The sequence below is a fragment of the Ambystoma mexicanum genome, chromosome 5p (assembly GCF_040938575.1).
Source record: "Ambystoma mexicanum isolate Mex_15411 chromosome 5p, UKY_AmexF1_1, whole genome shotgun sequence".
Lineage (NCBI taxonomy): Eukaryota > Metazoa > Chordata > Amphibia > Caudata > Ambystomatidae > Ambystoma > Ambystoma mexicanum.
The window spans coordinates 1243841729-1243867395 of record NC_090930.1 but is presented as its reverse complement, the minus strand read 5'-3'; positions in this window follow the sequence as shown (position 1 = coordinate 1243867395).

Genomic DNA, 25667 nt, shown 5'->3' with positions numbered 1-25667 from the left:
CATGGATGTTTCCTGGCCTCTAATAGAATTGAAAAGTTTGATCAGGAAAACTCTTGTGTACTGTGGTAGTGACGAATATACTCTGGTCACAAATCCATTGAAAGTAAAACAAGCACTGGAAACCACTGATTGGATCACCACTATCGATCAGATGCGTAAATCACTAAATGCTGGGACCTTCTCCAAGTACGATAAGAAACAAGGATATATTCCTAAATACTTGATGAGGTTCCCAGACGTCATATTCAGACAGAACTTTCTTCGAGGGCACCTAAACTTGGTCAAAACAAGTTCCGTTCTGAGTAGGTGGGGACAAGAAAGGAAAGCACAAACTCTTTGTCCGATATGTCACGACCCAAAAGAACAGACATTAGAACATGTGCTAAGGTCGTGTCAGGGTACATGGAAGTTAAGGGTAAAGTATTTTGGGAATTCTGTCATGAGCCTAGATCATCTGCCAGACGTCATATTCAGACAGAACTTTCTTCGAGGGCACCTAAACTTGGTCAAAACAAGTTCCGTTCTGAGTAGGTGGGGACAAGAAAGGAAAGCACAAACTCTTTGTCCGATATGTCACGACCCAAAAGAACAGACATTAGAACATGTGCTAAGGTCGTGTCAGGGTACATGGAAGGTAAGGGTAAAGTATTTTGGGAATTCTGTCATGAGCCTAGATCATCTGCCATCTAGTGCATTCTCAGAGAGGATGTTTGCGGGACATGAAACTAAATTATTCATGAATGTAATAAGAGTACTGGTGGAGACAGGATTCGTACCACAGAAGTTTACCTAATCCATAAGCCTCAATCTACGATCACGGTGATAGCTGCCACCTATCTACTTTTATGACTGAAATTTGGGAATGGTGGAAGTTATATTTTCTTTTAAAAATGTTTATTTTTATTAGTTATTTTACATGTAAAATTGCAATGAAGGAATTTACAAATGGAAACCATTGTTAAACTGTGACCAAACATGAGGAAATTCCAGGACTCTGCGCCATTTGGTGTAGAATTGTGTGTCTTATATTGCTTGGTCTTAAAAAGACCCAGCACCAAGTATATATAGTGCACCCTATATCCTGATTACACGTGTTTCGGGTCGCTGAGCCTTTATCAAATTAGGGCAAATATACGTTACACGGATTGCTCCGTATGCAAAATAGTATATGGGTCTGATCCCAAAGTCCATATCACGTATGATCCTAATCTCACGCGTTGGCTGGCAACTCGAACACCTTTGCGTCCGTATACTTGGTGTTCAGTCTTTTTAAGACCAAGCAATAAAAGACACACAATTCTACACCAAATGGTGCAGAGTTCTGGAATGTCCTCATGTTTGTTCTTCTTATAATTGACGGTTTAGGCTTGTTACCATCTAATTCCAGTGAACTGCGACATAGAAGGATCTATGGTCTTGCATTTTTTACGTCAACACAATAAGCATACAAAGAACAACAGGATTTAGGAGTCGCCTATCGGATCACCCACCTAAGCCTCTCTATTTTGTTTCATTGTTAAACTGTATATGAAATGATGTGAAAAAAAACTGAAATAGGTTATATAACAATAAATATTTAAACAAAAAAGATTCACTTAATTCGAATAGAATAAAATCATTCTGATGACAGCACACTATTTCACTTGACTCATAAGGGTACATAGACTGAACTTTAAAGATTAATTTAGGATTAGAATCCAAGGATTCTGGCAACTCACCCTGTGCAGTCACATACATTTCATGGATGTTTCAAATCACTGCACTATTGAAATCTACACTGTAGAAAGACTTTTGTATTGCCATTCCTATTGCTGAATCTGCTTCCAAATGAATGTCTTGGCACCCTTTATTGTGCACCAAGATTTGAATGGGTCCATCCACAATCTCTATCAGTGGTGTATACTCGCATGCTAACACTTGCTGCCTCATGGATTAATTTAGGCATACAAATGCATCAGAATCTTTTATCTGTTGTCCCTTTCTGTACTTTTATGCTATTGTAACTCGCTTGGCGAATGTGGGAATGGTAACATCCTTTTTCACATGCAGTTGAACTACATATGGTGCTATCTGTGTGCAATGGTAAGCTTGTCTTTTGTCTTCAAATTCAGGTGCTGCTCCACCTAACCTGGACCAAACCTTTTGATTTATAAAATCTAATACCATACACATTCTGTGCATGATATAATTTCCCAAATAAAATGTGTTTTGTGTCCCGCTCACGATACACACATTGTGATGGATACTCTTAGGACCAACAGTAATCTTTAACATGCATCTTCCTACAATTCTTTGTCCCGACTCAGGATCATCTAGGCCAAAAATGTGTTGATTCTTTATTCTGAACTTTGGGATCTCCTCCCAGTCTATTATTTGCTGCAGTACCTTTTCATTAATGAAGTTTCTTTCATGTTCAAGCGCTAAAGTGGTTTCTATCATTTCAGGATGCCCATTCACATGGATAGGAATCCATGGCTGCCCATCTCCCATGTGTATTTCTGAAAGGGTTGCAATGTGTTTTTCTTTTTCTATCTCTGGAGCGATATTTGGTTTGCATTTTTCTTCACTTAGATAAAAACACAAAGTGTTTTCATCTATTTCTGTCTGCCATTTTTTCTTGGGGTCCAAATAAATCTCCAAAGACTGTTTCTCTTTTTCTCCCCGCATTTCATCCTGACACACGAGAATGACAGTGACACTGGGCACACAGCCATTCTGAATATATCCATGCACTGCACTTTCTGATTTAGAAACGGTATGGAATTCTTTTACACTGTTGGTTTGTGTCATCATTTTCTTAGGCTTCAATGGTTATTTAGCCCGGGACTACAATACTCCATTTACCTCATCAATGAGGGGCGACAACCTCTTCAGGCAATTCGTCGACATGATGGATGTGATCAACACTTCCTGTCTCATCCGATGCTTCCCTATCTTTATGTCAACCTCAGTGACACCTTCGATTGGTATTTCTTCCCCATTGAAATTGTGCACAGGACCTTTGTTTTGTCTTACCTTTATGTGATGTTGTGGGGATCTCCCGTCATTGATACTTTTCACTAATTCTTTTGACATTATCGTTGCTTGGGGACCTGTATCAATCAATGCAAATGATTACATTTTTTTCAATAGTAATAGGCGCACAGTTCCTGACTTCAACGTCCTCTAACAGACATACAAAGTGTGCATTTTTGCTGATTTCAGAACTTACTTTTCTTAGCTCTTTTTCACTCTTTGCTAGGCAAATGTGCATGTGAAATTACATTTTTCCCTCCTTTTTGCGCACTACATTTTCAATTTCGTTGTCTATTCGCCTGGGCTCAGAACCCATTTGGAGTGTAGCCACTGACTGCCCCTCTGACCTGGGACCCCCAGTGTTCACACTGCAACCTTTTGACTTGATATTTTCAAAAGTGTCTCATGGCAGCCTGTCAACTTCTGGCGCAAGACACTTATCTGTGCTTTGCATGGTGATTGTCATTTCTGTCCCTTGGAATATCTGTGGTTCAAAATGCTCCTCAGGTGACTGACCTGCACCATCCTTTTGAGCTGCAGTTTCCTCTGTATGGAGCTCAACTGTATTCTGATTATCAAGTGAGACTACTCTAACTGTTTATCCTAACTCTTCGCCTTGTGTTTTATTTTCACATTGGATGCTCTTTTTAAATCTGTTTCTCTGTTCTTTGGGTTTTTCTTGTTCATTTTCCCCTTTTTGTTCTTCATTTTCACACACCTCAATGGTCTGGTTCTACTCTTAATTGAAACACACTCCTTGTTTGTGTGCATTGGAATTCCCTATCTCCCTTTCATTCATTTGTTTTCTTATTTTTAAAGGAGTAGGCAGTTCAGAACTGTTATTGAAAGGTGATTCATGGGCATCTGAGTTTTTATCAGTGCAGGGATTATTAACTATTCACAGTGCAAACATCTACTGGGGAAAGAAGTCAGGTGGGTCAGGGTGAAATGGAGCGCGTAGGTGTAGGTGGCATTGCCAGGTTGCCCATATCAACTGATGCACCGGGAGGTTCCACTGGGTCAGGGACGTCAACGGACGGGCCAAATCTTTTACCGTACACCTTGCCCAAAGCTATGGAGAATGGCCGGGCAAGTGGGGCTGGTGTAGTATTAAACCTTCCCCCGATGGTGGCCCCTTTAGTTGGTGCAATAATGGGGGTTCAGGGACTACCTGGCAGAGTCAGAGAAACAACTTCATCCCTGATGAACGAGGCCACACATTTGATAAACTCCAACCTGATGAGCCCAAACATAGACCCTAAATCAGTGTTAATGGCTACAAGGGTGGGATGGGTAGGCCCCACTAGGAAGACCATTGAGGGTGATTGTATTGGCGTCTCATTTTCCAACCCCACTTTAGTTGGTGACCTCAAACCTAACAAGGGGTCTCAGAGCCAATGGCTCGAAACTTGATAGTAGATTGCTGGGCTTGGATTAATTTTACCCCCAATGGAGGTTGGGGGCAGCCCCATCGGTGGCCCATAGGGAAAGGTCTACACTGGGGGAATCATGCTGGGGAGTAGTGCTGCTTCCCACGTCCCCAATGCGGCATGTATGCCTGCTTGGGTAACTGTGCAGGGAAGTGGCCGCGAACGACAGGGGTGGGTTGAACCCAACTGGACCCTTGTAGCACTGAATAGATTTGAGCCATTATCATCATTGGATAACCAAGATTGATAGGAGGAATTGCTGTGCTCACCCGCAGTGGGGGATTTGGTGAGTCCTTCAGGTAGGGGGTCAGCACAAACTGTGGGGTCACTGAAGTTAAAATGGTATCATGGAACATAGCAGGCTGTAGGAATAAATTGCAGTTGGATGAGAACATGTAATTTTTGAAGTGCCACAAAATCATCCTACTGCAGTAAACATGGGACCTTGAGTTGCCGTGCCTGGATGGCTACGCCTCTTATGGCATCCCTGGCAAAAATAATAGGAGATCTCAGAGTTTTGGTGGTTTGTTTGTAAAGGTCTAGATGTCTTTGTCTTGTAGGGTGGAGATGGATGAGACAAAGCTGGATTTTTTCAAATTTTTGAAGTGCAAAACTTTTGGCAATGATGGGTTCAATGTTCTAAATTTCCATAATAGTCCCAATAAGGTGGAAGGGGAGGTCTGGTCAAAATTAAAGGAATTTGTAGATAAGTATTTTTCGCAGATCCAATGAATAACCAGAACAAACTAATTTGGGGTGGAGAATTTAATGTCAAAATGTGTTGTGGTTTGCCAAAAGATCTTTATGAAACAATAGACAAACACAAGCTAAAGGTTTTGGAACCTCCATTGGAGTATCCCAGGGTTTGTACAAGGGGGCTCCAATTGCATGCCTGGCTCATCGAGTGGGGTTTGTGATCGGTGAACGGTCACATCAATCCGGACATCACTGACCAACGTATGTTGAATAACCATTTGGAATCCTCCACCATTGATTATTTTTATATATCGCTGGAACTGTGAAAATTCATTGTGAGCTTCGAAGTAATAAGAGTGGGGAATAGCAATCATTACCCATTGGTTCTGACTGCTAAGGGTCTGGCCGAAGGGGTGGTGCAGAAGTCCAGCCGACTGTGCAAAGTGGACAGTGATTTAGTATCACTTAGAAGCATTAAATGGGGGGGAAAGCCCTAGGCTCTGGTCTGCATGTGCAAATATTAGCCACCCAACAAAGTGCCTTAATGGGGATAATGGAAAAATCTAATAGCCAAAGGGAAGTGGTGGGTCTTTTTGTGGGCATCCTGGAGGCCCTCACTGGGGGGTTTTAAGTGAAACCCAGACAACCAGCGAGCAATGGAAAGCGAGGCTGGTTCGACCAATCCTGCAGGCTGGCAAAATTGGTCCTTTTAGATGCTTTGAAACATCCTGTGATGGACAGACGCAGCATCGCTCAAGTGTGTACTGACTATCGCAGGATGATTGAGAAAATGAAATTAGAGTTGGAAGCTATGGCCCGGGAGGAATTTGTAGAGGCAATCCGGGTGAACGACGCAAAGGCTTTCTGGGAATTTGTGATGAGTAGATCTTCCAACAAGGGAAAACAAGGTACACAGGGCACTCATGTGGGGGCAGCCGATTCGGTTTCCTATTATGGGATTTTGTATGATGATGGGCGTGCAAGAAAGGCAAAGTTGACTGGGGGCGTATCTTTATGTTTTACTTTGGATGAGGTGGTCAAAGTAATAGGGGCCCAGTCATTAGTTCGAGCACCTGGCCCGGTTGCCATACCGGTAGATCTCTTCATGAGTAAAATTGATTTATGGTCTCTGGTGCTGACCTTGGCCTTTAATGCTTACTTTAGTTCAGGGCATAATCCAACATCCTGGAAGACGGCAACTATCTTTCCTCGCTACAAAAAGGGGATATAACCAAACCCTTGTCGTATCACCCCATTTCTCTTTTGGACACTACTTTTAAGTTCTTTGGTCGGGTCCTGTTGGGCCATATATGGTGGTGGCTTGCTGAGGCGGAGATCATAACTGATATTCAGTTTGGTTTTCGCCCTGGCTTGGGCCCAATGGAGCAGGTACTAAATCTGTATCTTTTGGTTTCCAATCGTGTCTTCTGCAAGGGTGAGGTAGTCTACCTTGGGTTCATGGACTTAAGTACGGCTTTCGACAAAGTCGATCGAGTCAAGTTGTGGGCCGTGCTTGAGTCTTTGGGCTCCCTTGTGGACATCCTGTGAGTGTTGTGGGAGATTCACTCGGACAATAAAGCCAATGTCCAGTTTGGGCCGGGGGCAGGTGTACACCAGTGGTGTGCCTTGGCCCCATACTCTTTACCTTATATATAAATGGGCTGCTGCATGCTTTGCTGAACACTGGTGTGGATTACCTGTGATTGGGAATAGGCCATTCTTGGTTCTGGCATATGCCGATGATACAGTAATCATGCCCAGAACCCCAAGGGCCTTGCAGGCCCTGGTTGATGCATATGCCTCCTTTATGACCAGTCTATGTCATAACATTAATTCTACTAAATCAGCAGTGATGAGCTGCTGTGGAGGTACAACACTTATTAAAATGCATCCCATAGTCTGTAAGGGGGAAGTTATCCCAAGGGTGGCTGAGTACGATTACTTGGGGGTCAGATTGAGACCCTAAGAGGAACGGCGCATGTAAAAAAAACAGTCCCTGAAAATGTGCCAATACTTGTTTTTTTTTGTGCATTTTTCTGCCAATTGTAAGGGCCAACACTTAGAATCGACCCTTAAGGTATACTCCATGCAAGTAAAACCAGCCACACAATATGGAGCAGCTCTATGGGGGTATTGCAAGCCCGGTGACATGCAGGCCAAGGAAAATCGTTATTTCAAGAGGCTTTTGGGGCTTCTTGGTCATTCTTCCTATGCCTCAGTGCACAGGGAATTGGGGATAACCTTTCTGGAGGATGACTGGGCGGTTTCCCCAAGCATCCTATGGTTGAGAATATGGTGGAACAAAAATGCCACGTTATGTCACTTTATAATGAAAGGAACATTGAGCAGTGACCTGTGGCATAAATTACCCTGGCTGAGGTCCGTAAAAGAGCTATTGTGCAAGACGAATGTGCCGGCCATGCCATGTTCCACCATGTTGCTAATACCGCAGGAAGTAAGATTATTTAAGGACGTGGCAATCAGGGTAACCAGGGCTAAATGCATCAATGTAGCATCCGTGCCACAAGCAAGGGATAGTCTTCACCAGTCTATATGTGGGACACCTACTCTGCAGCCATATCTTGCCTGGGCCAGGGAAAAACATCAACGCTGGTTCATTACAAGGGCTCAATTTGATTGCTTACAGCTGAGAGGTAATACAGTGAACTGGGTGGGTTACCCAGATGATTCAACCTGCCCGGTGTGTGAGGCCTGAACAAACATTTTAGCCATTTCATCTTGTTTTGCCCAGGCTATAAGAAAACAAGAAAACAGACCATCCTGCAAGTTTTAAAATGCACAGATTTGCACCAATATAGGCCTTCAATGTCTTTCCACTTAAGGGCGGAAACAAATTTGATGGCCAGGGCCCTGCTGTTGTATGTGAAGGCTGCCATGTTTCACAGAAGGTTTTTTTTTAAGAGAACAAGCTGCTGTATTTTAAAATTATGAAAATGTGTGTTTTACAATTATGAAAATGTGTGTTTTACTGCTATCCTTCTTTTTAATTGATTTAATATGTAATGGCGATTGATTTATTTAATTTGCATCAATGGATTATGTTTTATCTCTGATGTTATATGTATGTGTTTGATGAATATTTTTATTCAAATAAACATTTACAATCAACTAGTCATTTATTGTCAGAACAAACAAGATAACTATGGCATTCTGCACCTTCACTTGGTTGTTGCTTTTGATCTGCACATCATTTTATATCTGTTCAGACAACATTTTGACTTGGGCATCTACACAATGAAACCAGTCCATGTCTCTGGTTCCTCTCTTTGAGTCCTGGGCCTGTAATGGTTAAATTCACCCAGATTTGTAGTACCTCTCAGGCGATTAGTTTCTATGTGTGTAACCTCTGAATTCTTGTGACATAGAAGAACACAGAGTGACCATCCTTTGACCATGGTCGACTGGTGGTGGCGATTGGTTTTATTGGTGCGGGACATAGTTCATATTTTGTCTTTCCTTTGGTGGGAATTGTCCCCTTTGCTGATTTCCATTTCAATTAATCTACTCACATAGGTTGGTTTTTCTTGGTGGCCATACACCATCGTATTAGGGTCAAATTCTAGTCTGAGTCTCTAGAGACTGGTATCGGTCACTGTACATTTGATTTTGATTGTAATTTAGACCTGACATATCAGAGTGAAATCCTACCATGGGGGTGTTACTCAGATGTCTAGGGCTAATGTAAGAATCACTATTTCTGGGATCAACTGATTGGAACATAGGAGTTAGGGTGATGTCATGTGTGGAGGCATGCCCCTTTGATTAGGTGTCATGAAGTTTCTTGCCTGAATCTGGACTGATTCAAGCAGCATCTTTACAGATTTTACCTCCATAATCGCTGATGCGGGTGCTTTAGATTTTGGTTTTGCCTTCTTACTCTTAGGTCCTTCCTCCCTCTGACGAAGATAACTTCATATAGCTTGGTCCACTGCTCTATTATCCATTCTAGTGGCTTTTCCTTGTCAAATTCACAAATTAACTGGGATATCATTTCTTTTTGGAGTCTATAAAAGTATGCGGTTTTCAATTCTATAGAGTTAGGGTTAAAGGCCATATCAAAGCTTGAACATATTCTTTTCAAATTTTGAAGGTATTGGCGAGGGGACATATCTGGCTTCACAGTCATAGTAAAGGCAGTTTTTTTTGGCATCCTATATAGACTGATAAGGTGAGAACTGATGTCTAACCACCTTCTCAAAATCCACCCATGACAAATGTTCCTGTTCATTGAGAGCCTGAATAACACTAGCAGCTGCAGAATCCAGCGTTATGTGAAAGTACTGTCTATATTGTTCCATAGGTATCTGGAGAGCTTTAAAATACATTGTGAATGGTTTCTAAATTGTCTTCCATGCAGCAATTGCCTCCGTTTTTGAATGGTTTAATGAATGTCTTGATAGACTTCATGATTTTGATATGACTACGTGGTGCATTCGGGTGTGTGTCATTTTGTCACTCATTTCTGTTCTCTTGTGGGTAGGAATGATTGTACCTATTGGCTGGTGACTCATATCCCACCACTGGGCTATTACCAGGACTGGCCACAGGACCAGCTGTTGATACATTGTTTCCTTGTACAGAGCTACGATTGATTTCAATTCTATTGAATGTAGTGCCTTGTCGCCTTTCCTGAGATTTGAGACAAATTATTTGCTATTCTAAGTTCGTACACTGTCCATGAAGCTGTTCTGTCTCATGAAAGGCACCATAATTCTCATCCCTGACCTTATTGATTATTGCTTGCAATTAATTGATCTGTGCTTGACATTGATTATGTGTCCTGTACGTTTTGTCATTTTCTTCCAGTAATTTGAAAATCTCCTGTTCCATAGCCCGGAATTCTGTCTTTTTCCATGTTATTTTCTCTATGGGTTTGTATTTCCGAAAAATACAGCATCTTTGTCTTGCCTTATTTCTTCTAAAAATCGCTTTTAAGTGTGTTCATTCTTGCTCACTCTCATTAAATTGTTTCTCTTTCTGAGCCAATTCGGCTTTTAACTGCTGCACCTGATGAAATTCATTGTCCAAGAAGCACTGTAACTTGCTTATCACTTTGGTGTCATTTCCCTGCATCTTAAGGATCTACGCAACAAAAACCACAACATTACATACAATATCATAATGTAGTTTGTCTCCTCCTTGCGGTCTGATGCTGGGAATAACTTCATGAGACACCTGCACAATGCTACCTTCATCAAATATTTTTCAAAGGGCCTCTTTTTCTACCTCTGTTGTAAGACTGTCATTCCATATTCAAATTTTATGGAGACCAAACCGCATGGCCAAAAGCTTTGCCTCAAGTTAGTTAAAACTCATCCTCGATTTGGGACATGGTGACACTATTGTGTGAGTCAAAGGATCACACATACATCACTAATTCAATTAATGGGTGCAAGATATGGTTATGCTTTAGAATGCAATGTCATGCCCAGTAACTGTTTATAGTTTCCCAGCCAATGCACCAAATAAGTCAGATATATATTTTGGGGGTTTACAACTATCACTTGTGGTATTTCTATTATGGTGGTATTTAGTGGTAGCTTCGAGCAATAATGTTGTAGTAACTTGTTGGGATATTTTTACAGTAGTGAGATGGACTTCAGAATATTGCCTAATATCTCTTTTTACCAGGGTCACTCACCAAACAGGATACTGAACTTAGTACAACTGGATCAACGGTTTCTGCTTCCTCATGGAATCTTATGTACGATGCCACAAATATGCCCTTTTGGCTGAGTTTCAAAATACACTGATCATTTCACAACAAAATAATTGTACACACACACACACCTCTAGCACTTCTGAAAACCCCTTTTACAGAAAAACAATTGATCTTATGTTTTACCACATGTGGTAATGTGAACTACTGCCTGCGGTATAATAGGCTTACCACCTGTTGGACCTCACTCTATGTGCTAACAGCAAATCAGACACATGATAAAAGTACAAACTGAATGTATTTATTTTCTTTTGTGGCTTTATAAAATGTTAAAATACAAAAAGTGTCCAAACAGTGACATTATGCAGCACCATTTTACAGTGGCATATATGTGAACATACATAAAATGCATTTCATTAGAGAGCTTGCACACATTAAATGGCTTTTCTTATAATAAGCTTCACTTACACATTTGCTGCTGGCTGGCCAGCGCACATTCTGACGAGGAAACCTTGAATGTGTCTATCACAATCTTTAGCAGTTAAGAGGCTGACATTTAACAAAGGCTCACTTCATAAATGGGAATCCACGGAAAATATAGAGTGTGAATTACTTTAACAAACAAACAAGTTTCTATCATAAAACCTGTAAGTATTTTCTCACGTACAATACACGCTCCTCAATTACTGCATAATCGCCTACATTTGTTGGTGATATCTCTGTCTCAGGTTGGCATGGGAATCTGCATCAGCCTTCTCGCATTTCAGCCTCAGCCCCGTTACTTAGATAAGGACTGCTCCAAGATCAAACGGCCCTCAGCCCTGAATTCCACCTGTTTGCCAGCTCCCTGAACTCTCCCAGCACTCAGATGTCTGACCAAGCTACACCCACTCAAAGCCCTTTTAATAGCTCCCCCTGTCACTCAAGGGAACCCCTCCCCTTGCAGATCATCACACACAACCCAATCCCCTCTGTGTTGTTCCTCATTGTACTAACTGCATTTCTGAAAAATAAATGTAACATTTCTCTTTGCTTCCTGTTTCAACAATGCTTCGCCTCTGCAGAGTGGAACTTCATATTTATTCAACTTACTGCACACACTCAGTCTGCACATTTGAATTCCATTTTACAAAGCAACATGCATTTTCAAAAAATGTTTTCAGGTTATTTCCACACAGACTCATTTGCACTAAATGTTATTACAGGAAATGTTACTGGGGTTGGATTAGTATGTCAATATCTTAGTATTAGTTATAATGCAAATCAGCCAATTGAAAAATCATCCTGAAATAATATGCAATTTTAAGCATGTTCTCTGTGCATTTTCCTGATGTGCCTTATGCATTGGCAACCATGTGTCTTGTGCATTTCTGACTGAGACTCACACTACAGCTACATATGTTACATGTGCACTACAATGATGAGCCCCTACCATTCAGAGCCCCTGCAATTCAGAGCATCCAGCTTCTCCTACAATATCCTATGTCAACAATTCCCCCATCCCCACACTTCTGTTTTCAGGAGTTATGTCCTTGGGTAGAGGCACAGAAAAAGAGTGGTCAGAGAACCAGGCAGAGACAGAGAGAATAGAGAGTGAATGAGAGAGATGATTGTGAAAGGCCAAATGCATCCAGAGAACTTGCAGCAGAACTTTATACTATGGTACAACCACAAAACGTTTTAGTTATCCAACATGTTTGTTTGATCATGCATATGTCTAGAAGAACAGACTACTTGGATTCTGTATGCATCAATCAGGTACAAAAAGTTTTCAACTGCACTTAAATATCTGGGGGCTATACCCTGCACCCACATGAAGATCTTCTTGCTTCTAGGAAGAACAGAGTGGTGGGATATGATGGAACCGAGGAGGGCAACCCAATGATATGTGCTCAAAGAAATAGCTGAGTCTGCTGGAGGCATCTTCCCAGATCTTCGCAGGGGACATCTTGGCAGAGCAATCAGTGGTTGGCTGGAGATTATACCTCAAACGCTGTCAGAACATTGGATAATGTCACCAAGCTGGTAAAGCCAAGGAAGAGACTGCACAATTAGAGGTATCTTTAAACTTTGTGTGAAGGATGCCATCTTGATTTTTAATAATAATAAAATGATGCAGGTAATCTATCTCAGAAAGGGCAATCTGCCCGAACACCGCCTCAGAAAGCACAATGCTAAAAGCATAGTGCACAATTATGCCCTGCTGCATCTACCTCATTCAGTGGTACAGCGCAGGTTCAAAGTTTGAAGGTTCCCTGTTTGAAAGCCGCCTTGACACCAAAGTAACTGCAGGCAGAGATTTCATTTAAATCTACACCTCTGATCCAAAGCCATAAAAAAGCATGAAGAACTATCCATCTGGTGGCAGGGTTATCTCTCATGTCTGGCCATACTAGTGTTTTTAAATTGTACTCGTAGTTCACACAGTTATTATAGCCATATCAGACGTGCATCATGCTCATGTCAACCGTAGGAACACAGGCCTTCTATGGAAAGCTAAGAGGACTCTTGCCAGTCTGTCTGTCTCTATTCAGCCAGCAGGACAATGTGTAGGAACGCAGTGTGTCTCTTTGATTATTTGCGAGGTTGGGTGACATCTCTCCAGCTCAGGAAACTATCAGCAGGAGCAATCCTTCTTCAAAAGAGGCACACCCACAACAAAAGAGGAAGCTTTACATCAGGGTGTTCTGCACTAAAGAGCCTTTCAAGCTATAGGCTCTGGAAAGGGGAGGGAAAGGAGTGGGATGCGAACAGTCAGACAGAGAAGGGAATGGAGGAAGGAATCCTTTATCTAGGTTTTCCGTGGGTTCGCTTTCCTTCCTGTATCCTCAATTTAATGCAGAACAGAGCACGTTGGGTATGATGAAAGATGGTAAAAGGCAATTGTATTCTTGATGTGGATTGGTTTCAATGAAAACCACTCACACTTTGCGCTTGGTCAGTGCATTTAAGCAATGCCCTTGGAAATATTGTCCATAAAATTTATATCACAAAGTCTTAAATCGGATGCTTGTGAAAAAGTGTTCTGCTAGTCTCAAAAAACAGCCAACATGTGTTTCGACAAGATGTTTTTCTCAAGGCTTTGTGTCCATGTTTTACAAACAGATTATACAGTAATAAGTACAAGCATAATGTTTGATTCACATCAACTAAAATATATTAAATGAATTGTCCAATCAATAGAGAAAATTAAAATAACACATGACAGACACCATAAATAAAATGAGTTCACATTGTTTGTAAATAACCCAAAAGAGAAGGGTTCTGGGAAAGAGGAGATAAATATATGGATGAGAGAGATTATTGTTCATTCAGTCTCCATATCGTGTTGGGTATCGTTCACATGTATATAGATTCGATAGGTTATTGCTCATACAATTTTCATACCATGGTGGGTCTCAGTAGGCACTGGGTGTGCACTCCTCCCTTATAAATCCCGTTCATTGTGAGTCACCTTTAGTGGTATTGCTCCAAAACTGCCCATGTTTATTCCACATAGATAAGTGGTGTCACTATTGCACCCAAGATGACTTGTGCTTCCCCCATTTACATTGTGACTTTGAATTACTGACAGATACTATCATCCCCTGCTGGGTCACTTGTATTTGGGAGTGCCACTATATTGGTAAAGGGTGGATGAGGCATGACAAATATAAACTGGTTAGGGACTCATCCAATACGTTATTTTTGTTTATGAATAGTCATGTAAAACAAATGGACAGGAATATATATATATAGACCAGCATAAGGCATTGTGCTGAATACACTCTAATTACAATTGGTCAGATTTACTGTGCTAAATAGTTTAAATCACAAGATTATTAATATAATAAATGGAATAAGAGCCTCTCCTACAGTTGTCCTCTTTTGTTCTTAACAGTTACAAATACTAGTTACAATAAGTGTTTCCCTCGATGGAAGCTATTATAAAGATACATTCCATTACTCATAGCCCATTATATAGATGGCATCTTAAGATTCTCTTAATTAGCAGTTATCCCTCTCTATATACTTACTCAAACAATAAGAGAAGTGTCCTGTAAGGATTCACCTCTGATGCGCTCGGCGTGGCCAGCTCGCAAAGTAGCCATCAACATATTGTTATCGTGTTCTCGGCTGCCGCGCGCGGGCGTAATGACGTCATCATGTCTTATAGCGCACAGTTTCCTGGGAAATGTGGTCCGAAATGGAAACCATGGGCCAAAATGTATGCAGATATAATGCACCTTTTTCATATAAATGCATATTTTTACTCATTGGTCCTTAAATCATAGGGTACATGTAAAGATTTTTGCACAACTCTACCAAGTGAACAATCATATATGGTATGGTAATGCAATATAGATAGATAGATGTGTACAGATGCTAGGATCAGTTTTGATGCACCCTTGTCAGTTAAAATATTTAGTATTTACCTTAATTGTTCTGTTCTGTGCCACTAGACCTATTATCAAATGCAACGTGCAAGTGAGAAGATATAGATAAATCTGTGTACAGTTTATGCCAGCCTCCAAACAGGACAACTTGTGTCATATCTCATGCCATAGGCTCCAACTAACAGATCTCATAATGCAGTAGTCTTCTCACAGAAAAGCATACATCGCATGCTCCTTGTTGAGTCCTTCTGTTGTACTTCTAAAGAGGCATATACATTTGGCCTCCATCTGGCGTGATTCCAAAGTGAGGTCACCTCCCTGTTTGTTACATTTAGCTCTCATGAATCCAATGAATCTAAACTTGTGTTTGTTATTAATTTGGTGCTTGTCTTGCCAATGTAATGCTAAAGGCAGCTTTGGGTCCCGACTGCTAAGGTTGGCCAAATGCTACCGAATACGTGTACAGAGTTGCCTGATGGTACTGCCTATGTATACCTTGTTGCAAACACACATCATTGCGTACACCACATGAGTTCTTGCAATTTATGAAGTCCTTAATGTGTATTGCAGTTCCATCTTTATACTCTAAATTGTAACAATCAGCATGTGCAAATCTACACATAATGAAAATGCCACATTTGTGGAACCCTTAGATTTTCGTCAACCAGTCTGTGTCAGTGACTGCATAGTCTGTGTCTAAAAAAGAGGGACATCATGTATTCCTCAGTGTAATGTCTGACAGTACTCAGAGTATTGTGTGATAATGTTGATGTGATTGCTGTAATCTTGAGTTTTGGTGCCAAAGGTCTTCGTTGCACAAACTATCATCTTGGATCTGTCAATCCCTCTAAACTTAGGGACAGAACATGTTTGGCGGCCCTTGTTGGAGGAGCAGTGCTTTGCAAAGCCTTGTTCCGCAGGTGAAAGTAGGTGTTCCAAAGCAGAGGCAAGGTCTGCTTCCTTCCCATCAGCGAGGAGCACTGGGGTTGAAGGCTGTTGCCCAAGACCTGCACTCTTGCACTCTAAGCGATCATCTGTGACACCAGGCTACTCAGTGGAGGTAAAGGACTTCTGCAGGTTTCAAATAGCCTCGCTGGACTGGGATTGAAAAAGAAAAGGACTAATCTTGTTCCTCAGTGCCTGGATTGTGACTCACAGCACCAGAACAAGTGAAGCTGCTGGCTCTCTTCATTCTGCTATCTTGAAGCATAGCAAATAAATTACAATGGATTTGAACCATCAGTACCAATGGTACTGCTTTTGGCACTCACTTTGAAATTTGTCGAATCGGCAATACTCTATATCTTACCAGCAGAGCACATTACCAGTTTGGCTCAAACACAATGCCATGACTGCAGATGAAGTTGAACCACCACCTATTTGAACAATGCATCGAACCACCATGATCACGGCATCAAACCTCTCCAGACCTTGACTCGAACTGCTGGAAGTATTGTGTCACTCATCGACTCAAACCAGCAGTCACCATCATATAAAACCTGTTCACCCTTAAAATCCAAACCTTGTCAGACACACAGAACTTAATTGCTCAAATGCTTTCTTCGAACTGCACGGAGCACCAATTTCAACTTGACACAAGGCTGCCTTGACACATAAACCAGCATGAGTTGTCCCCTATGGACCTGGTCCGACCTTCAAAGGACCCACAAATTTAGCATCCCAAAGCCTAGTTTGACATCATCAAACCCCAAGAATGGACTACAGTACTTTTGGGAGGTTTAGCACCCCGGCCCACTTTTGTTGCCCTAGAAACTGATAAGCCCCACTTTTACACCGTTTTCTACCAAGAAACATCTTGTTAAAGAGACATTGTTGCCTTTCACATTTGCTACAGTAAATAAAAAGCTTGCAATATCTACATTCTTCATTGTCTGTTTTCTTTCCACGTGGATGGGTTTTTGGTAGTGTTTGTATTGTCAGTAATATTGCATACTGATGTGTTTAATTAAAGTATATATATATATATATATATGTATATATATATATATAGTAACAGACACTTGATTGGAAATTCCTTTATTTTGGAGTCTTTTACTCTTACATTTTGGGTAGCTAATTTTATCACATTAACACCTGTCCTAAGAGCATGGCCTGCCCTCTGTCCAAATTTCCAAAAAAAGTGAAGTGGTATTATCTCTTGACTGAAAATGTTTTACTTCTAAGATTGGGGTCACTTTTGGCTTGTAGTAGTGTTAGGGCTGAGGTGGCGGTTTAGCCTGTACTCATCCTTGTACTTCTGCAGGTTGGTAGTCAATTTAACCCACTCGGCATGTGGCAGAGGCAAGATGCAGAAGTCACAGAATTGGGCCTTGAGGCTTTCCAGGAAGAGAAGAATATTCTGAGACCGAAGAAGCCCTACAAAAAATATTTGGAATAACATTCGGATTTCAGAGGAAATACAGGAAATGTGTTATTTTCTATATCCTGGATATCCCGTCCAGATGAGATGGTCATGCACTTCTGGCAAGAGACAATGCAAGGGAGGCCAGGGAACCACAGGCATGTCATTCTTGGAGTGCTTAGGCGAGGAGACCAGAAACACACTGGGCTCATGTTGTTCAACCTGGGCCCAAAGACCAGGAAGAGGTGTGAAACAATTTTTTGTAGTTTTTTGAAAGTACATACATGTGCTGTCCTTTATATCCATGCTGCTTTAACCATGCAATATTGTTTGAAACTAAGAAAGCTAAGGCACTATTTCACTGAAACTTGATTCAGTGTTTGGAAAATGTTGTTTTCCGGCTCGTGATGCTGCTCAGCAGTGTCATTAATGTGTGTTTGATTGGGTGATGATTGGGCATGTGACTCAACATACCAATTTCTCGTAATGTGTGCAGTGGATACTTAAGTGAACATGTGTTCAAACAAAACTCGATATAAAATAGCACACTCACACAGAAGCATCTCGATATAAAATAGCACACTCAAACTGAAGCATCTAGATTTCATTTGTAGAAGAGAAACATTTTTGTAGAAGTGTTCATAAATATTTTTTGGAAGATGGCTTTAGTGAGCTGGCAGTGGTGTTGCTGGTAGTTTGTTTTGTTGTACAAATAATGGGTCAGAATAAAATTGTGCTGGAATGACTTTATTAAACACGAACTCTCTCACAACTAAATAGACCCCGGAGTACTAACTTAGACCTAAGAACTTGAAATTCAATGGCACTACTTTGAGGGATGAGAGAATTCTTGGGGATGTTCATAATTGTGTTTTTCAGGGTATAGTTTGTGATGATCAGGCAGTGGGAGTAGTACCTGATAATTGGCAGTGTGTGCTAGAAAATGACTTCTGCTCTGCAGTAGCATTAAGATGAATAATGGTTAAACTGCCTACACAGAACCCACATTTCTACAAACCAACAATGATCCTGATCACTCCTTCAAGGAGGGCCGAGGGAAGGCTACAATCTCAGACAAGGTGTGAATGTAAGCAAGGAGCAAACCAAACAAGTTTCAAAATAAAAGAATGTCAAACCACGGTCCTTTACGTAATATATATTTTAACTGCACAAATAGTACACTTAACTATAAAAAGCATGATCAAATTCCCACCCTTGAATGCATAATACAATAACGCAGCACTTAGCAGGAAGGAGAAACAGGAAACAAATGCAACAAGGAGTTCCAAAGGGATACCAATTGTAGAAAAAAGGTGCAGAAGGGACTAACCAAAGGTGGACCAGGGGGACAGGATCAGTTCAAATGACCTCATTCCAATCTTTGGTGGTGCAACGGTGTCGAGCAAGGCCCTGAGCTGTTGTGCTTGTGGGGCAAATTGGGTTTGAAGATGAGAGTCACGTCGATCACAGGCAGCAAGTTAACATCAAGTTGTGGTCAAGCTGGTGCTCCGTGCAATTCAAGGGGGGCGTTGAGCAATGAAAGTTGAATCGTTCACCAGCAGAGGCTTGACGATCAATAGAGTTTTGAGATGATGAGTACCAGTGATTTGGGTCGATGAGTGACATCGTAATGCAGCAGGACAAGCATAGCTGCGATGTAAAGTTCTGGCAGTTGGATGCTTGATTTGATGCACTGATTCGAAACAAGGTGTACAGTGCAATAGTGCTCGAGCTAGACACGTGATACGACTATGTGGGGCTGATGTTGTGTAGAGCTGGTTTGATGATGCAAGTAAGGTGGTTCAAATGTCGAGAGAGTTTTGCAGGCATTCGCAGCGGCTGCTGTTGGTTCAAATGTGTTAAATGTTGTTCAAATGTAGCTTGAAGCTGCTTGACAATGAAAACATTGTTTCCCAGCTAATCTGGTTTTCAGGACATTGTGAAATCCACTGCAGTGGGCTATAGGCCAGGGTTGGTCTGTTTTCCCAGTCAGAGATTAAGTCGAGGCTACATGCTTTTGGATGTACTTCCCCCACTTTTTTTTACAGACCCCCCACACTTTCTTCAGAGGTAACGCTGATATGCAAATTTCTGGTGACACCACATTCAATTGGTATGTTAATGAGTCCCCACTTTTATTTTGGATGGGTGTCAGATAGTTGGCACCGCCTCACTCTAACAGCCAGTTAGGTGTTTGAAAGATGCCCTATTAGAGATACCCAGTGGATGTGTGTCACACAGTTGGGCCCTCATCATTGATATCAACAATGTCCTGCATTTGAATCTCCCAACAGTCAGGAATGGAGGACTTTCATATTGGAGGTTAACCATTATATGACCAAAGGTTAATTATTTGTATTATTATTTATTGTGTTTGGATAGATAACTGTTGCTATGTTTAAAGTCTCTTGCTTAACACATGTATATTTTGTCACTTATCTAAAATAATACATTGATAAATTAATCTCTCAGTGATTTTCATATGTCCCATTCTTATCCAAAATTCATCCTTATTTGTTAGGTATAATGTGTTTCTTTCAACATTCAAAACATTAATTCATGCCATTCTGAAAAAAGATTAAAGTGAATTTTTTGTTATATTTTTGTTTTCAATGTTTTGTTTATTTTTTCTTTTCTCTAAGAATGGGAGGGGAAAATGAAAACTACAGAAACATCCACTCCACAAAGAGAATGGACATTATCTGCATTTCCCAATGCTAATGAGGTCATCCCATCGTGCCCAGCAGCATTTTCAAATGTGTTTACTATGTTTCATCAAAAAGTGCTGCATCCAACTGGCTAGACTTGTCACCCCAGCAATGTCCTTGGACATATGGTGTGTCGTCACATGGTATACACGCATTTCACCGCAGTATTTTTAATTGCGTGTTTTTTCATCGCCCTTTTTATTTCCGAAAAAAACTCATGCTTTTTTTTTTGGGGGGGGGTTAAAAAATTAAATATATGGTTGTGGGTGTAAGGGAATTAAAAAAAAAAAAAGGGTGGCTTGGGGGGTGACCCCCCCCAAAAAAAAAAAAACAATCAGTTTTAAAAAAAAAAATGGCGATGAAAAAACCTGCGATGAAAAATACAGCGCCGAAATAACGTAGAACCCCTCACACTGGGCACCAGTACTCAAGCTTCTGGTGAATGTTGTCCATGTCCATGCTGTTTTGGACACTGAAGCTGGAAGCCACATATACTGGTATGTGGCCAATAGTTAATCTACACCTTCACTGTCTGTGTACAACATCTCTGTTAAGAGAGGCCACCTTATTCTGATGAACAGGAACACACACTAACATCTAGCCAAACGTCCTCTTGTTAATGTGACTAAACGACTCTTAGAATTAGGATAGAGTGGGATTGGTGAAGGGTTCATGTAAGCACACACAAAGCACACAATGTTATTTATGTAGGCCTTAGAAACATTTCTAACAATGTAAAACCACAGGTAAGTAATAATATTAAATAATCATTCTGCTTGGTGTGCTCTGATAAGAGCACTTACACTTCACTTTAAAAATACAGTTAGAATCAGTTTTTAGAATGCTGTAGATGTAGCCAAGCAAGTGAATAGAAAAATAAACACCAGGTAAGTAACAAATAGTTAGAAAACAAATAGGTTGAAAATAAATGAGTTAGAAAGATGGAAAATGAATGTATTATCATTAACTAGGTCTGCCATAGCTAGAAAAGAAGGTTCCTAGTGCCCTTGGAGTCTCAGGTGCCAGTACAAGTCTCTTCGGGATGCTAGGAGTCTCTCTAGGGATCTGAACAAGTTCTGTCAGGCAGTATGTACGCTTTCCAAATTTAAATAAGAACTGGAGAAAAGATCTTAGCAGATTCTCTTCCAATCCAACCATCTTAGGGGAGACCCAGTGGAATACACCTGACCAAAACACGACTATTCACGGTTAGGCAAGGAAGAGGTATGGCCAGGATGTTATGCCCATACAACCAATGGAGATGGGAGGGAGGGCAAAATAGGTATGTTTTTTTCACCCCCTGTACTCAGATTCACTCAGGAACCACAGTAAGAGTTTCTCAATGCACTGAGCCTTCCGGAATCATGCTTTGTTTCCATTGAAGGAAGTCCACGGGTCTCAGGCAGAGAGGTAACCTCAGACACATATTATTGGGTCTGTCTGATTGTGGTTCTGTGCTCCGATGGATCGTTATTGGACATTGGACACCGGAACACCCAGCACACACTGCCTTCTCAACCTCCACTCCAGCAATGACCACAGAGGCTTCTCAGGACAAGATGCAGACACCGAGCAGCATCAGCCACTTGAAGCAAATGGTGGACAGCGGTACGTGGCGGAAATGAAGAAACTGCTCCTGCAAGTTCCCTCTTGATGGTGGAAAGCTTCAACTTCACGGGAATTTGTCTTGTTCCATAGGCTGGTAATCTGCAGAGTCCTAAGTTTCAATTTAGGCTGGCAACTCGTGTAAATAAGTAGCGGCAGAGAACGTATAGCTAGCACACAGGTTGGTTTTGGGACTCTTCCAAGCACTTCCAACAGCTGGATCTTCGAGCAGAGATTGGGACATGTCCCAACCTGACCAGGGTTTGAAGCACTGATCAAGGTCTTCAGAAGGTCTGCAGAGACAGACGGCTTCATTGACTAAGTGAAGAAAGTGTTGCTGGAGGTCTCCCAACAGTGAAGTTTAGTTTGTCAGTGTGCTAATCTCCTTCATATGGGTCTTGGCTCCAATGATGATCTGTTGAATGGCTGCTGGAGTCCTCCTTTTATCCATGATCCAGGCTGGAACTACCCCCTCCTACCAAAGTAAAACATTTGCATCATTCAAACAGTCTGGGGCTGTTCAATCCTGGATAGCCACTGGCCTCTTCATCTGCCCTGCACACACACACAGACCACCATTTTGTCCACAAAACCTGGAACTCGCCCCGGCAAAGGGCTTACCATATAAGGAATATCCAGTCCTCCCCGGGTAGGATTGCCAAAGGACAGGTGAACATTGCGTGGAACAGCCATCTAAGTATATGGTAGCCTAACGGTATTATGCAGTGGAATGGAAAAATGCACCAGCCCATAAAAATGAAAGCAGTAATAAGCATCTGCTGCTATCAGCCATCCTGGACACATCATAAAAATAACCACAAAGTTGTCAAAAACAGACAAAGTTGTACAGACACAACAGGGGCTACTTTAGGTGTACAGTTAAGCATAGAAGACAACATTGGTGTGAATGCACAGTCTGGCACATCTGTGCCTCATGCAATGGGGGCTACTTCAGGTGTACATTTGAACATAGAAAACCAACATGCTATGGGTGTGCAATCTAGCAACCCCGTGCCTAATGGTCGGGGGGCCTCTGCAGGTGTACAGATATGGAAGAAAGACAAAGTGAGAGTGGGTATGTAGTCTGGCAATGACTCAACTCATCTAATTACATTACTTGAGTGGTAAGAGAGGTTGCATTATAAATTGTGAACAGTCATAGTATAGCACAATGTAGAAGTTATATTTTTGTTGCCAGCTGAGGGCTTCATAAACGGGATAGCCAGCGGGCCAAGCAAAGTAGGGAAGCACATGTAGATGGGGAGCAGTAATGTGGAGGCGGGCAAAAATAAGGCAAACAGATACTATTGCAATTGTTGTCGTTGGAGCAACCATTTTTAAATGACTGGTGAAGAGGATGTTAGCAGGTCCTGCTGGTCTTACCTTACATGGAAGTGTAAGGTAAAGTGTAGAGCCACAGTGTTCTTCGATGGAGTCAGCAGCAAAAAGTACTTGTAGGGCAGTTTTGAAGATGTGAGGTTTAGATAAAAGGTCAGGCACAGTTGCTCAGGTACTGCATAAGAGGAGGGGAATTCGCTATGGCAGGCAGAATGCAGAAGGAGTAGGTGGTGATAGGGGTAATATAGTACTGATTTCAGCTGAAGATGTGGGCCACAGTTGAGCAATTTCCAGGTAGCTATGGATTCGAGAGGTTTGGGAAGTAAACATGAAACAGTGGTGCAGGGAAAATGGAGTTTACCATGAGAACATTTGCCGGCGAGGAACCCACTAGAGGGTTGTTGCATAAGGCAGGTGGTAGAGAGTGGGACGAGGCAGGTCCATGACAGTACTGATGTATGGGTGCTGGGGGAGCCAAAGGAGGAGTCAGGTTTGCATAACCCTTACCGTGTGTATATTGCATGGGAACAAAGCACACTCAAAGGGGGTGATTTGAACAGGATGAATCATATGCAGATAAACACTGGTTACTGGTAGGGGTAGCAGTTAATCCCTTATCTGGTGCTGCATGGCTTGAAGGGCAAGGAACCAGTGTCAGTGGCATTTTGGTCAGGCATCCTCATAGATGCTGGTTAAGAGATGGTGCGGGACATTATAAGCCTGCCATGGCCGGACAGGGCCACACAGGAGAAAGGGGCCTTAGTGGTAGGTCTTTGTGGGGGCCAGCTTCACCTGCCACCTTGCCTGGGCGGGTGGATTTTTACTGCTGAGCGGCCAATCAAATCCTGGTAGAGGTAGGCACAAAGTGGAGCACTTCTCATGCTTGTAGCCATCCGACATGGTGGTGGACATTATTAAATATACTGGTATCACAAAACAAAGTGATTCAAACCCAGCAGGGCTTACCTTCATTGGGGTCTTCAGCTGTGCTGCATTGCTGGTGGTAGATGAGGGCCACACAAGCCCTTACGAAGTCGGCAGTTATTCTGGCTAGACAGGAGGAAGAGGCCTTAGTGGTAGGGAGCCGGCTTCACCACTTCACAGAGGGTGATGTGTACAGGGAAAAATAAACAGAGAATTTGACTATTGATAACAATGTACTCCTGCGCTGATAGCCATAGGGACACACCAGTGTCCCCAAAACAGATAAGCATATCAAGGTAAGTGAAACAAACAGGCTTCACTTACCTCCACAATTCAAGAAATGTTCAACAAAATAGCAAAACGTGTGGTGTTTCACTGATGTCCATGGATGAATTTACACACTCCCAGAGCACATTTACGCTTATGACAGTTAAACCATTTTCCATTGTCGTGTGATATTCATATTGTAGCAACACCCTCTTCAGCCTTACTGGTATGGGTTGTGGGTGGTGTAAATGGTCATGCTATTCCCACTGCCAGTACCAGATGTGGGTCTGGAGCACAGTGTCACTTACCAAATGAGAGGCTGAGATGTATCTCCATCCTGGCAGTAGCCTAACACGACATGACATTGAAAGTGAAATTTAAAATGCAGCCTCTGTTGATGAATCCTGTTCAAACACCTTTAAATAATCCCATGGCTTGGATGATGATGACGAAGAGTGGAAAATTAATCTTGGCAATCCTGCCATCCCTGAAAAGTTCCTGGTCCTGCCTTTCTCCTCCAGGACACTCCCAAGATCCTCCATCACCACTCACCTGAATGTTCATTCACTACCTCCGGTATTTTGGAAGTTGTTCCCCCTCACAAGCTACTCTACAGCATCATTTCCACCAGTACGATACAGGGTCAATATTGTGAGCAAAAGGGCTATAGAGGGCTTGAAGGGAGACCTCGATTTGTTCAAGGTAGGTTACAATGTAGTCAGGATTGAATTTTCATTAGTGATGAAAAATGTAGGGGGAATATAGAAGTTGGAGGTATGGAGATAGTGACATGAATGGGTGAAGGGTAAAGAAATATAGCAGAGGAGAGAAGTGAGGAGAATAAAAATAACTTAATTTACTATTAATTATGATAATATCTCAAAGGGATTTAACATAATATATTTACGATCACATTTACAAAATAGAAACATGGATTTCACATAACATAAGGTGTTTCTACATTATTACATAGTTGAATTCTTAACATTCTTCAAATATGGAAAATACACACACATTTTACACACTCAAAATACCTAAAACTGGGCTTAATTGTATTCATGTATTCATGAGTTCATTATAAAAAACATTAGTAAAATAGCGATCAGCAAATAAAATTCATAAGATTCATAGAAAATGTGTAGAATAATTTCGTAATGATTCCATACAATTAATTTATAAAGTTAATACTCATTTTCAGGCACACACTAAACAGATATATCAAAGAGTGGGGCTGCATCATTATTTAGTGTCATCATTTGGCATAGG